Source organism: Poecilia reticulata, chromosome 19, assembly GCF_904066995.2.
Source record: "Poecilia reticulata chromosome 19, P_reticulata-male-v2, whole genome shotgun sequence".
NCBI lineage: Eukaryota > Metazoa > Chordata > Actinopteri > Cyprinodontiformes > Poeciliidae > Poecilia > Poecilia reticulata.
Window position 1 is genome coordinate 20936678 of NC_088848.1, and position 15867 is coordinate 20952544.

A 15867-nucleotide genomic window follows, 5' to 3' on the forward strand; every position below is an offset into this window, starting at 1 on the left:
CCGTCGATGTGGAGAGACAAGAACTGCTGGATTCAAAAGGAGAATAAACACCGGGCGCGGATATCACTGTACATATCACCGCTCCTGCAACCAAAACCAGTCTCCGTCTCTTTGTTGTCCACAGCTACTCCCGGTGACTCATCCAATACTCCAAGTTCCACAGAAACAAAACCATCACGACTTGGATTTACGACAAGTTGTGGGCGTGTAAGTGTACAGTCTGCTGATAAAAAATGCTGGTCATGTACTCTGGCTAAAGACAAAGAGGTCAGAGAGCGGGTATGCCAATTGTCCAGGACGTTTCAGCGTTTCTATTTTGGGTTTTGTCACCGAGTTCTGCTCGTTTTCAAAGCGGCACACCTCACTGTAGAAGAGCCGGAGAGCCTTGAACTACAACGGTTAACATTTCTAAAACAAAAGCTCGGCTAATTGGTCTCGTATACAGGGGTCAAGCTGTTGTGCGGCGCTACGCTTTGTGAATCATTCTGCTTGAAATCGAGAGCTGCACACTCCATCTGAACCTTTGAAGCACTTCTAAGTTAATTACGTCTATATGAGTGGAAATGTGTCTGAAATTTAATTTCACGTCAAGCTGTGACAATAAAGACCTGTGTTATGATCCCAGGGAGTCATTTATGTTTGTTCCTTTCTTTATTGCCTCTTTGGCACGTTATTATTGCTTTAAAGGTCTTGCCGTATTTTGTTCACTCCTCTGTATTTAATATATTCATTTATTCTTGTGATTTTTATGTGTGTTTTAGGATTTTGTCTTCTTTGATTAGCAATGTTGATTGTTCAATTATTTGAGCAATAAAGCTTCCTGGAACAAATTTTCAGAAAACTGTGAAACTGCCAAAAACACTGAATCCCTTTACGTTTTAAACCCCCCATCTGTTTAGAGTTGCCTTTGTTTAGTAGAAAATGGAACAGCAGATGGGTTTACATTGACCGTGTAATGTAATTTGATATTTTTGGAGGGGGGGGGGGGGGAGATTAGCTTAATGGAAACGGACAATTTCGAAAAAACACGTATTTCGCTAAAGAATTTTGGCACTAGGATCAGGTGGCTTTGCAAACCCCAAAGAAGACGATTCTCCATCTGTCCTGTGGATTTCCCATCTTCACAATTAAGCCGTAACACACATAACAATGACTACCATACATTCAAATACAATTTTTAAAAGCTCAATCTGTTTCCACTTTATCTCCAGGAAATTGCACCTCAGCCAGGGAGGAGACGATAACGCGTCAGTCCGACCGTCCAAAACAAAGCTCTGCGTGTCGTGAAACTAAATTTCTGACTGCCATCAGCTTATCATTACGGATAATGACCCAATGAAGCAGGGGAGAGCCGTGGGCCACCGGTCAGATGATGACTCACTCAATTTGTGAAGTCTATTACAGGCAGGCAGAAAAAAAGCTTCCTCTTCTTCCTTCTTTAAAACGTTCTTTTTAAAGCACGCGGCACGTACAACGTAGGCGGCAGAAAGGGAAAATGAGGTTATGAGTAAAACGTTCACTCCTCCTCAACATGAAATAGAAAATGACTTTCTTGGGTTGTAAAAGTGAAGAAAGAACTTCAACTCACCAACACCCTCTGGAACGAACACCTGGTGTCCTTCCGAATCCAATTAATGAGGTCAGTAGCTGCGTTTTCATTACAAAACGTGTTTAAATCTGTGTCTATGCGCTGCTAATGTTAGGGGGAAAAGAACAAAACAATTTTCCAATTACGCTGTTTCCATTAAATAAGAAATTAAATTATAATCACACGTGAATAAGCTTGAACATTACAAGTATGTATGGTGGTGATGGATGTGAACAGCTAAACAGTTAAGTGTTTATCGTCTCACTCTTTAGAGCTTATACTTGGGAGCGGCTACGTATATAAAGAAGACTTATGGAGTCAACACGTTAGAGTGACACGCAAGTTTTAATGAACTGCTTAATGGTGTGAGAGTTCTGGTGGAGCCAGCTGCAAATCATCATGCTCCTTCCACTTCCTGTTGTCTCTCGATCACGTGACTCACATGATGTGAAAAAAAGGGTTTCTATTGCAGTTTTGCGAAATAAAACTATTTCCATACAGCTGAAAAATCACCTAACGCAAGCACGTTTTATCAAAATTGTTGCGTTTAGATTAAAAAAATGGATTTATCATGTTTTCTGCACTATAAGGCGCACCTTCAATGAACGGCCTATTTTAAAACTCTTTTCATATGTAAAGCGCATAGAATAGACGCTTCAGTTTGGGTTGCCAATTTGTTCCGTACTCTATTGTTACACATCCACATTTGTAAAGAAGTGGTCCCGAGTACTTTATATAGTAGGCTGCCCCAGTCGTTGTTTCACTCACGGTGTTGGTGTTGCGATATTGTGCCCAACTACTTTCTGGGTAACACAGACCAACCTACACGCTGCCGCCACAGTCTCTGTCTCTCTTCCCCCGTCCCTCCCTCCCCCTGGCTTTAAATGTATTATCAAACTTTATTAACAAACCAGCATTCTGACAACTATCCCAGCATGCACCGCGCACTTCTTCTTTTACGGGGGAAAATGAAGTCGGCGGCTGCTTACCGTAGTTGCTAGACCTGTTGTGGCTCAATATTGGTCCATATATAAGGCGCACTGGATTATAAGGCGCACTGTCGGCTTTTGAGGAAATTGAAGGTTTTTAGGTGCGCCTTATAGTGCGGAAAATACGGTACCTAATTCGAATTTGCGCAATTTTATGGTGGATAGTGCTTCTTACCTCCAGGTCTCCCTTTCTCAGGTTTTCCTATAGTCACTATCCTCACTCTGGTATAAAGCGGCTCATTTTGTTAAAAGGACCCACTGCCATGATTCGTCAGCCCTCTGTCATTTACAGGATGGTGTGTTTCTCTGGTTTGACCTCTCCGTATCGGCCGCCACTCAGTGTGTTTTCTACGCCTCCCTCCAAGCTACCTTTGTGTCTGGAAATAGCGCAAAATTATCTACCCCAGTTCCACTTATTATTTATTCAGGCTCGTTGTGCGGCTCATCTCTTTATGCAGCTCCTTGGCGGGCATTTACAGAGCTGAAAATAACGGATAATTATAGAACAAAACCTCGCTGGAAACCAGAAAAAATGTAATCCTGCTTCTGCATGTTTGCTTCTGTCCTACACGAAGATATAAAAATATGCAGCAATTTGCATTGAACTATAACTTTTTGGTTATTTTAAGTTACAATTACAGTCTTCGGTGTATTGCTTTGCTGTTCAATGTATTGTGATAGACAAACAAAAAGTGGTGAATAATTGTGAAGTTGAAGCAAAATGCCGAATGTTTTTCAACTCTTTTTTACAAATAAAAAAATCCCTTCCTAAAAATTTCTACTCTTATTGGGTGTGTTCGTACAAGTTTTGCAGACTTAGGGACTGAACATTTTATGTATTTTGCTCCACAACAAGAGCTAAGGATCAGTCACAACATCGATTTTGATGTTTGGTCATCGAAAATTGACTTATGAGAATCTTTATGAGATCCAAAATGTGTAGAAAAAACAGAGACTGCCACTTAAGGCTATGATTCAGTGAGACTTATGTAGCAGTTGAAGTAGTATTTCACCCCCTTTCTTAACACCTGCAGAGCCCTGTCTTCTGTTGTTTTACATGGTCTAGAAACAACCTGCTAAATTCAGCTTTTTATAGTATTTTTTTCCACCAGCGGTTAGCTGAGCGGTTTCAGACGGTGATTGACAAGATTGTTCTCAGATACAAGGTGTAAAATCAGCCTTTTCACAAATCCTTGTGTACAGTGTGGCATCAACATGCCTGCTCGAGTTCTGTGCTTATTATGCTCACATTTACGATGCTTAGCAACAGTATTGTTAACAAGATAATTGAGCTGCTTTTGTTCTCAGTTTGACAGACAGATCACATTGTCTCTCCGAAGCCGTTGTTCTTTGCTGTGTTGTTTGGAAAAAAAAGACTAAACAGACATCTGAGTATCGTAGCCTCAAACGACTTCAGTCAGGCATTTTGGGATCTATTGCAGTAAATCATGGGAGCTGTAGTGTTTTCTTATTGATTGAAATCAACATTTCCCAAAAAAATAAAGCATTTAACCTCACTGACCACTTTTCTTAAGATTTTGGCATAAATGGTTCTTTTCTACTAGCACCTACTCAGTGTGACTAACTGGTTAAAAGTGTTTTCGACTAGAAATAGCCATGTGGTACCAGACTCTATATTTTAGAATCTACTTTGTTCTTAGTTCTTGGTTCCAAGCAGTGTTGCTAAGCCCGCTTATTACAAACGACTTTGGAGTTGGTTTTTTCTAAAGTTGCGTGCAAATTGAATGAGTTGCGGTTTTTTGAGCTTGTCTTGAATGTTAAGTTGCGTATTTGGGCTTGACTTTCTTTCCAAAGAAAAAGATGATCTCCCACCTCCCCACAATGAAGCAAAAACACTCATATTAGGTCGTTTGCTGTGGCATAGTCTATACTCTATACGTTATAAAAGCACTTTACAATCTCTTGGAAATCCCTAGATAACTTGGTCCAACAGAACTAGGTGACGCCACAAACGCATCAAACTCGGGGGAAGCATTTAGCTTAGCCTGCTAGCATTTCAGCATTGTCACAATGCGAGCTACCATTAGCTACTAACATTAGACTAACTAAATGGTGGACAAGCAAGCAGCATTTGCTTAAAAAAAAAACCAGGAAGCAGAATTATCTCTCTTTCTCCACATTGACGAAGCCCAGAAGATCCATTTCCCGTTAACGTTCAGCTTTGCCTCCTGTCTGCTTGCACTTGGGTCTCCAAGCACGACTAGTGCCATTAGGGATTTTATGTCAACCTCTTTATCCAGGCTATTATTTTTAAATGGAAGGATTTCTGCAGATAACTGAATGGCTAAATGTTTTCCAGCAAAGTTGGTCTTTTTTTTATTTTTTTTATCCTTTTGAGATTTGAAGTTCTGTCTTTCACTGCAAATGGTAGATTTTAATATGTTTGTGTTGCCAGTCTTTTGGAAATCTCCGAGTCGAGCTAGAGCTCGATATTCTTTAGCAAACACACACCGGGAATAGAACCGCTGTTTGCAGTTATTGATGTGAGCCACACTGGTGGTAGAAAAAGTGGAGAATTTAAAGCGTTTTCCGTTTAAGGGAATCTGGGCTGAAACATTGTCAGTGCACACATTCAGTCAATACCTGATTAATGGAGTGCAAAGTCAAAAGTGGATTGCAGAGAAAAGCAATAAGAAGAAAGGAAAGAGTTTTTATCAGCAGCATCTGAAGGATTTAATAGAGAGTTGAGCTCATACATCGCCCTGCCATTAAGTATCTATAATGTACATATCTATTTGGCTAATGATAGCACAGATTTTGTGGTACTTTTTTCAGCATTTTCTCTCAGGCAGTTCCGTTTCAGTGTCTGATAAGCAGAACATTTTCTTGCTGCCTGTTTTATTGATGTTGATTTTTTTTTTCCACTTCTATATTTAGGCTGAGTTTTTCTTGGTGTTCGTTGGGGAGATTGAACAACTCGGTGCAGCTGGTTTGTCTGAAATGTTGGATGGCTGCTGGTAGGAAAGCAGAAGGAAGGCAGACTGCAGACTGAATGCTAACCCCAACATTGTGTCACGCCGTCATTAACCAAGCTTGGTTTCTGAATGCAATATTAGGCTATGCACAACAAAAGCACCAATACAAAGAAACAGAAGTCGGTGTTGAATGATTTTGAATTTTTCCAAGTTTTGTCACTTTATAACGGTCAAACTTTCCATAATTTTTTTTTGCTTTTTATCTCATAGAGCAACACAAACTAGTGATTAATTAAAAAGTGGGAGCAAATAATTTTCAGGACATGCTGCTTTATTTTGAAGAAGCCACGGTATCTTTGGTGTGTATGAATGAATATTAAGTAGGGAACGTGCAAGACGAGACTGAGTTTACAAGGACGAGATTTCATTATTACTTTCAAAAACAGTTCCAAGATCAAATATATTCTTCAATAAGGCTTTTATTCTGCTTCTTTATTATTATTTTACCACCAACTCACCAAACTGATACCTTTCTTTTTCAGATTTCTTTTAATCTCTTCAGACATTAAGACCAACAATTCATGAGCTGCCGTTTCCCAGTTGAACTTAATGGGCTGCGCTGTGATTGTAACACAGTTCAACGTACCGCCATCGTTGTTATCACAATGTTTGGGCTTTTAGGGTGCTGTCATATCTTAAAGTCCGGTGTACTTGGTTTGACTCTGGTCCAAAATTGCAACAGCTGTAACATTTTCCAGCTGCTGCGGTTCGCTTTCACATTGCATTGTGTCAAACTCCTTGAACAACCTGTTCCCCTGCTCGCCTGTGGTGGCGCTGCACCAAGAACCACTGAAAGAAACAACAGGAAAACCTCTGAAGACACTGAGCGCAACTTCCTTCTTCAGGTAATGTCAACAAAAATGGAGTGGTGTGAGATAAAGCAGTTGGAGGATTTCTAGCAAAGGACTACAACTTATTTCTTCCTCTATTACTAGCCTTTCGCGTTTGTTTTGGTTGCATTTACCCAGAATGCCCTGCACTGTTGCCCGCTTCCTGCTTCCGGTTTCCAACTGCTTCAGATTTCACTTCATCCAAACAGAGACCTCATTTCCTCTGTCTGTTCTCTTCCCCAGCTGCTTCTACTCACCTCTGATTAGCTCTCCAGGTTTCTTTGTCTCTTCCATCTCTCCCTCAGTATTTAAGTTCTTCTCTTTCCTTCACTGCGGGGTTCCTCAGTTCACCCATCTCGTCTCCGCTTCTCCTGTTTCTCTGCCTGTCCGCTCTGTTCCTGACATTCCAACTTGCGAGTTTCATGTCTATCATCGTCATTAAAACGTCTTCATATCACGATTCTTCAGAGCTCCGGCTTGCAATTGGATCCGATCTCAAACAACCAGGAAATTCCATTGGGGTTTTTGGCACCTCACCAGGTTCAGGTGCATTTTTGGAAAGGAAAAACCTTTAGTTTATCGACCAAAGTTCTAAGCGTTAATCCAACCGTGTTGTTTGTGTTTAACAATCCTTGATTCAATATTTGCTCTCCGGGAAGAGCTTCAGGTTCACCACACCACCTGGATACATTACACACAAACAGTGGATAGACAGATATTTATGCACTTCTCACTCTGTCAGAGTTGTACTTAGTCAAAGCTCTTATGAAACATTTTTGTATTATTTTATCCATCAGTATGTAACTGATATCTCCAAAACTCCCTTTGGTTCCTTGGTAACAAAAAAGTGATCTGTGTTAAGGTGTTAACCTTAAATTCCCTCCTTTATGAAATAAAATAACAAATAAAGAAAGTAAAAGCCTCCAATTGCAAAACATAATATTAATACAAAAAAAAACATTAAGTAAGTACAAGAGCAAAATAAATGAGGTTGGGAACATTTAAGACATACTGTAGATGGATGGGAGGCTTTTTACAAGCTGGTGGCTTAGTGACACCTAGTGGCCACTGGAGGTTCCAGCAAGCTTTTGGCCTGGAGATGAACTACTGTTTCTGTGCATACCTGTCAAGTTTTGGATTTGAGAATACGCTAAATGTTGCCATGCAGTGCCGACGTCAGAGCGGGGGAAAGAAACTATCGTAAAAGCAGTGGGAGGCCAAAATACGGGATATTTACAGGGGGAAATAATAAGGGAACACGGCGGGAAAGGGGGATAAAATACGGAAGTTTTCTTGCAAAATGGGAGACTTGACAGGTATGTTTCTGTTATATACTCAGCTGAAATGTCTCTTATCTTGGCAACATGTTTAATCTGTAGCACCTTTCTTCTTTTTACCTCATTACTGGCTAACAATATGTCTGAGACAACTCCGTTAGGAGACAGAAAGGTAGTGATGGCGTTTTTAAAATTATCAACCTTGGAGTCTCTGCCTGAGCACAACTAAAATTTGCTTTGTAATAAAAAAAAAAGAATAAACACAGTTTATCATTTGCGTCGGCTAGCAAAACTGCATCGCAATATTTGTACCAACCTAGCGACCTGCGTGTCCGTCATCCATGATAAAAGAGAGATAAAAAGAGACTTTCAGTGTAAGGAAATGAAAAACTGTTGGACTGTCTTGCTGCAGGAGGAACTGTTGCGCTTCATCAGATAATGGCATCATGTAAAATCTAAAGACATCAAAACCAGACCTTTGCAGTGAAGCTCAAAATTGAGCCAACCAGATTGCATGTGTGCTGACTTTTTTTTGTGCATAAACACATTAAGCCTGCCTTCATTGTATTGTATTTTCATTGCATAAAATACTAAAATCGGTCACTTGATGTCGCCATTGTAAAGGTTTGAAGTTGTAGTTCAAAGCTCAGAGATCCCAGCAAACTTCACTCTGATGTTCTCAGTAAGGATTAAAACGTCCTGCTAAATTATGTTGGAAAACATAAAAGAAAAAGTAGCGAATCAAGCTTCAGCCATACACACACTATCATATTTGTAGTGTTGGTCCAGGTATTATTGCTAATTTCATTCCAGAAGAGCAAGGAAGTAAGCTGAAATTTCCATCACCTGCTGTGCTTTTTTTGCTTTATTATTGAAAATGATTTAATATCTCTCACTTTTAGGTATTCCTGTAAAAGGAGGGGTACACCTTCTAGCTGGATAACAGAAAACATCCAACCAGAGCTCTAACAGAATGGTCCAGCCAAAGTCCAGATCCAAGAAAAGAATCTGTGGCAACATTTGAAAACATTTTTGCAAAGAATAAGAGCTGAAAATGTGCAAACATGGTAGAGACATGCCTCCAAAAAGACTTACAACTGTTATTGTGGTGAAAGCCGTTTCTGGAGTTGTGATATTTTTGCAAGCATAATGGTGATTTGACCCTATGAAAAACATAGATTGCACAGTTGTCATTAAATACAAAGAAACCAACATGTTGGCAAACATTTCATAGAAATCATCTGATCATGACCTTTCAATTGCTCTCCATACCACAAGGTGGCAGCATTGCTCCACCGAGAAAGCTGCTCCTCAACACAGGTGGGCATCTTAGCTGTGAAGAGCTGATTATCTTTGGTTTGCTTGAAACTCCCAGCACTCCTACAGCAGCTGCTTGACGTTCCTTGATGTTTTGACTGTTCCTCTCTTCCATTCCTAGGCATCTAATAGAAACTCCCAGCCTAATGCAGCACCCTTCCTTTGAAACCCTTAAAATCTGAATGTACATCCAGTTGCACACATAAAACTATCACTGATGTTTCTTCTGTCAGTCAGATGTTAAATTCACTAAAGAAATTGAACATCGACCTGAGAAAGGGAGTGGTTAGCTAGCGTCAGATGCCTGATTGTTTTTCTCACCAGAGTCTGAATGCTGAGTTTCCTTGTCAGAAACGTAACTTGCTGCCCAAATTCCCATTTCTTTTCCTTTGGCCCTCCTGAAAGGCTCGGTCCGAAGTCCTCTCTGACTAGCTGAATGTTAGTTATATTATTATTATCTTAAACAGACTATTTTACTTGAAAACTCTGATATTCTTAAATTCTGCTGTCTTAAGAGACAGTGTTCATAGGACACAGCGAGTACTGTGTGTAGTGTGGCGGGGTTGCACTGGCTTTTTCTGTGTAGTTTTGGGAACTGACGGTCTGATGAACGTCTCATCAGACCGTAAAATGTAGGTGGGTTAAATAAATTCAGCAAAAAAGAGTGGGCCAAAATATTTCTACAGATTGCCAGTCATCGCATTTGCTTGACGACAATTGTCGAGCCTAAGGGTGACACAATATGTTGCTAGGTTTAGGTGAAAAGGGGGTAAAGACTGTATTTTGTATTGACTTTAGACAGCTTTGTCTGACATTAAAAGTTGTTTCGTAATTTGAAGTAATAAAATGGGACTAAAAACAAAAGAAATCTCATAGGGGGCAAATACTTTCTTTTACAGCACAGTAACTCAGAAATAGAACCACTGAGACCCCAGGAGTCACAAAAGTAAGAGTTAAAATGCCTTCAAAAAACATCCATCCATCCATTTCCTGTACGCCCTTGTCCCTAGTGGGGTCGGGAGGGGTGCTGGGGCCTATCTCCAGCGAACGTTTCGGGGGAGAGGCGGGGTTCACCTTGGACAGGTCGCCAGTTGGTCGCAGCCTTCAAGAAACAATCCGGAGAAAAGTGTTTGCCTTTTATGGAGGAACTTAGCAACAGAAAGCTACCAATACAGTAGTTTCTGCAAAACTAGTTAACAAGTACAACATAGTGGGCAGATTTTCTTTTTGTGCATAAAAAACAGTTTTCCCTTTGCTGAAACCTTGTTGCAGTTTGATAGATTGCTAGCACCTGCTGATCTCGTGGAACAGTGTGAAACTATTGTTAGACCTGCGTATTGTGTCTGTGTCTGAGAGCCTAATAATAGCTAGGACTTTGATGATGACGATGCAGATTTCAGAAACTGGGTTTGCCGATTTATAAGATGCTCTCAGCTTGTCTCAGTCAGCAACTTCCGAACTTTTGAGCCACCTCAGCTACTCATGTTAAAGCAGTCATTCCTAAAATATCTCTCTGCTCACAGCATGATGTTGCATTACAGTTGAGCTAGAAGAGACAGGGTGAAGTCACAGTCACTACTGTTCACTGTTCTCTTAAGCAAATGACCGTCCATTTCATTGGAAAACTTGATCTTTCACTTGATCTCTGACATTGTTTCGCTGTGTTCAGAAACGCCGAAGTTCTGGAGGGTGTTGTACTGCCGCTGACAGTTACAGGAAAAAAAATAAGCAAACCTATGAAAGCTGTGAGTCTTGAAACCACAAGTCCAGATTATGCAGGTTTCACTTTCCTCTTTTCCTTCTCCTGCTGGTAATGTTTATTTCTCTATTTGCTTTTCTGCCTTTGAGTATCTCCCGGTGTTTTCCCTCCTCTCCATGTTTTTCGGTCTAAATCTAATCTGCGGTGTTTTCTTCCCTGGCCTTCCCTTCTCTCCTGGGGGTATATCGTCCTCCTTTTATCCATGCAGAACGTTCCCTGGCCTTTGCCCAGTACCCTACAGCTGGTCCCCATTGAGCCTTTCTTCCAATTCTTTAACCCCCTCATCTCCTTGTTATCCTCCTGCACTCTCTTCCTCCAGGCTAGTGTACACTCTAAAAAGCGAAATACGTCAGATAACTGTTTGACTGTTTCAGATTTTTCCAATTATTAGTAATGGCCCTGCAAGATAAAATAGAAGATACGGCAATGGGAAGTTCACATATCTGTTGTCAGTAACAACAAGTCCACCATTCCTCTCTCCCTCAAAAATGTTATTCTTATTGTTTTTTCGGTAACATCCACTAGAGAACAAAAGCAGAAAAAGCTGCCTTCTAAAGCACTCCACACCAAATGAGTGCAGGAATGCTGGAGGTTGTATTAAACCTGCTTTTGCTTGCCATTTGCGAGTGTCTTCTATATCGTTAATGTCAGGAATCATTTGGCTGGATTCCACCAAACATTACTAAACAACACTGACTTCTTACAAAGCCCCACCTACTGTTTAAACAGCGTCATGATGGGTGAGTAGCATTTGAACAAGTTGGAACAATGATACAAAGTGATCATTGGGAGAATGTTCTATGTTATAATTTTCTATTTTTTGAAATGTTCTAATCTTATCCTACCTGTATAGAGTTGCCTTTGAGTAATAGGCAGTGGACCACCGACCAACATATCTAATGTGTCTTCGCTTGATGATTTGGATGATGGCATTTGACAAAACGTCGTGTTCACCGTTTGTTTCCTCCAGTAATTCGGAGTCACATTCCACAAATGTGGAGATTCGTGGAAAATTCCCTTTCAGATGTGTTTTTATAAAGTGAGGTTTCAAATGTGAAAACAAAAAAACAATCCCAATAGCTCTTTAAGTTTATAAAAACCTCTACATAATGCCACCTACTGCTTTGTTTTTAGAGTGTAGAGGTAAAAAACAGGGAGGTCGAAAGATGTTTCAGATTAAAGAATGGAAGTAATTTACCCATCTTCCTCTGGAAACAAAAACACCTTCCAGCGGCATGTTGGCCCAGGTGGAGGAGGTGGTGGGTGAGACGTTCTGTGAAAAAAGCATTTTCAGCCTTAGACACACTTTACTGGTTGGACTTAGGCAATAATGCTGCTTGGTAGGATGAAGCAGAAACTAGATAATTAAGATAATTGACATATCTTAATTAAGATTTGTTCTACTTACATAGTGACTGTCACAATACTTTATAGAATAAACATGATAAACTAATTTTTAGTTATCCTGTTAGTTTTTTTTTTCTTTTAGTTTCCAGTGGAATCGAAGTCTACACTTATAGAAAATCATTCTAATGCACCAACATGCCTCGATGTAAACCATTTCATTGGGGCTTTAGGGTGTTTGTCTTGCTGAAAGGTATTAAGCGTTTAGGAAATTCAGGAAGTACATATACATGCTCACTTACAAAGAACAACAAACTGTTCGGAGCTGAAAAATTTTCATAATTAGGGATTTTCTCATGACTTGTGGAAGACATACATTCTTCAAAACAATTGGAGTTCAAAATTCTTTACAACGGAGCCAACACAGGGAGACCGCGTTGGATTTAGGATAGTCTCACTTGTAGACATATTTGTACAGTTGCTTTCCATAAGCAAGACAAACACTCCCTGGTTTTCCAAGCCCCTCCGTACTACAACACACTCTGACACCTCCTAATTGGGATGGATGGATTTCATTATGTGGCATCAAGAGAGACCAAGAGGAGGCGGAGAGAGAGGAGTGTAAGAACATCAAAATGTGTTAGAAAAACAAACAGAGTGCTGCAACTCTCTGCTTCTTCATCATCACAAACGCAAATATTATATAAGTTGGACTTAGATGCACATATGTTTATAAGGTGGGCTTCAGTGGCCAAACTTTGCTGTTATAGGCCCCAGTGTGATGCCCAACTCCATAACAATGACTGACTTTCTCTTTGATCGCCCCCCCCGTCTACCCAACTCCTCCCATGTCACCTCGTTATTGGCGCCTTCCTCTCTCGCCACTAATCCTCACGAGCAATAGTGCCCGCACTGACTCAGCGCACTAATCAGACAAACCAAGCTGTGAGAACAACCATCAAAGACCCCGAGGACAGCGCCATTTGGTCGCCATTAAACTGTTTGTGTTGATTCCTTTTTCTTTCTAAAACAACGTCTTGTCACCGGATCTCCATCAAGACATCTGCTTCGTTGGGAGAGCGTATGTACAACGCCAAGCCACAAGAGCAGGAAGGAAAATTAAACACAAACACCACGACAATGCTGTTTCTGCGGTTGTGAGCATTGAGTTTACTGAGAAAAGGGACCACTGGGGGCAAATTCCTTCACAATATTATAGAAGTGAGCTCCATGTCACCCTTTCCCCTATACCACTGATTCCTCCCCTAAAACTTTTCACTTTCGCTTTGAGGTATATTGCCGTCCCAATCCAACTCTTGGCAAAATAGATGAAGGACATAAAGACTAACATTTCTGTTGAAAACAAAAAGCTATGAGCCGAACAAGCAGTGGAACTCAACGATACACCTCAATATAAACACTTTACATTTAAGGTAATTATAAGTTCAGCTCAAGAACAAAAACTTTACTCACAAAAGTTTGTTCCTACCTAAATTTTACATAAGTGCAATAGCATTATATTGAGAAAAGTTGAGTTACTGAAAAGTCTGTCTATGTACTGTCCATTCCAGACCAGGCTGCTTTAACAGCAGCAATACTCTGTAGCTTTAGGGTGCATTCACACCAGCTCTGTTTAGTCGTCCTTAATTGAACTCTAGTTTGTTTGCCTAGCAACTCCGGTTCGTTTGGGGAGCTGTGAATTCAGACTCAGATGCGGACCAAAAAAAATGGGCTCTAGTCTGTTTAAAAACCCAGGTCTCAGTTCGGTTGAAGTGAACTCTGGCATGAATGCTTATGTGAATGCCAGGCAGACTGACAGGAAGTGGACTAAAGCACAGGGCATTCTGGGTAAATGCAACCAAAGTAAAGTTGTGTTTCTAAAGCCAGCGGGAGAATCGTCTTGTGGCCTTTTGATAAAGATAAAAGCAAACTCTCAGTGTCTTCTTCGGAGGTTTTTGTCTTTTCCTTCAGTTGCTCTTGGTGCAGCGCCACCATAGGTGAAAGGGGGAACAGTTCTTTAAAAGGGTTTTGATTAATTTGACACAGTGCAGTGTGAATGTGAGCCACACCAGCTGAAAATGTAACAAATGTAGCAAAAATGACTGCTCTGGCTGGACCTTGCCCACGTCATCTACCCCAGATGCATTGCGGTGTAAACAACATGGCGACATCCATGTGACAATATTTGAAAGGGAGACTAAACATGTGAAATGTGTTTCCCAAATAAAGTTTATTGTTACAACTAATCCTGGCTCCCTTTAAACTTAAGACAAAATACGTTAAATGAGCGAGAACTAGATTCAGTTGGAACTAAAAAATATGTAGTTGTTAAAGTATGAATGTGAATTGGTTCACCTTAATTAGGGTGAAGGCGATTTAGTCAGAATTCATTCTTACTATGATGAACTGGAACAACACTGCCAATGGTTGAGTTTGGGTTTGCCAAAATTGATCAATTTTAAGGTTTGGTGCAGTTTTAATATTTTGGTGTGGGTCTGTTTCTCAGGAATTAGCCTCGGTCTTTAGTTCCTGTCAAAGGAAATCCTAACTACACTACACTACATTTTGGATGATTTTATGTACCTTCGTGTGGAAGAACTTGAACATTTGTGTTCTAGTGTCAAATTGCGTCATTCCTGTTTTGTTTACTCTTATGAACCAGTTTGGCAAAGTTACTTAAACACCAACTTCTACACAAGTCAAAGTCAAAATCAATGATAAACTTATTAAAGGCTGAATCTCCTTGGAATTCTGCAAATCTAATAAACAAGCTTTCCAAGAGTTAAAGGCAAGGCTTTTGTTTCCAATTCGGTCAAAAGTGCAGCTTATTAAAAAGTCAATGTTCTGCTTCTGTGGAATTTTTTATTTCTGAAAAGCAGCATCGGTGAGTGTCTTTAGGCCAAATCCCACCATGGAGTCCCCTTCTCTTTCCTCTGACCTGAGATGCTTCTCTGTCTGAGTTTTCATATGCCTTGGCAACCTCCTCAAAGCTCACTCCGAATGATTAGCATCCCTATTCTTAGGATGAAAAGGAAAAAACATCTCACCCAGTGAGGATCCCAGGAAGCTCTTGGAAGCCTTTGAAGCACTCGCTTCCTGACCACCGTGAGCAGAAGGTTCAAGTCACAGAAATCATATTCACAATAACAATGTTGGCCCATCAGTTCCTTTATGAGAATTCAAAAATACTAGCATTTACAGGGTTATTTAGAAACTATGTATGGATTGCTTATTATGAGCTAATCATGTCATACCATGCTCATTTAACTGATAAAAGGCATAAAAGCAATGAGTGCAATTTAGTTATGAAAGATTTTATATACGAAACACAAAAGTCTTTAAAACACAGACGCACATCCATCCATCCATTTTCTTCTGCTTATCCGGGGTCGGGTCGCGGGGGCAGCAGCTTCAGAAGGGAGGCCCAGACTTCCCTCTCCCCAGCCACTTCTTCCAGCTCCTCCGGGGGAACCCCAAGGCGTTCCCAGCCCAGCCGAGAGACATAGTCCCTTGAGGCAGGACGACCCCCCTGACCCGGAGAAGGCACTCTACCCTTTTCCGGCTCAAGACCATGGCCTCGGATTTGAAGGCACTGAGCCTCATCCCGGCCGCTTCACACTTGGCCGCGAACCGCTCCAGCGAGAGCTGCAGATCACGATCTGATGAAGCCAACAAGACCACATCATCCGCAAAAAGCAGAGATGCGATCCTAAGGCCACCAAAACGGATCCCCTCAACACCTCGGTTGTGCCTAGAAATTCTGTCCA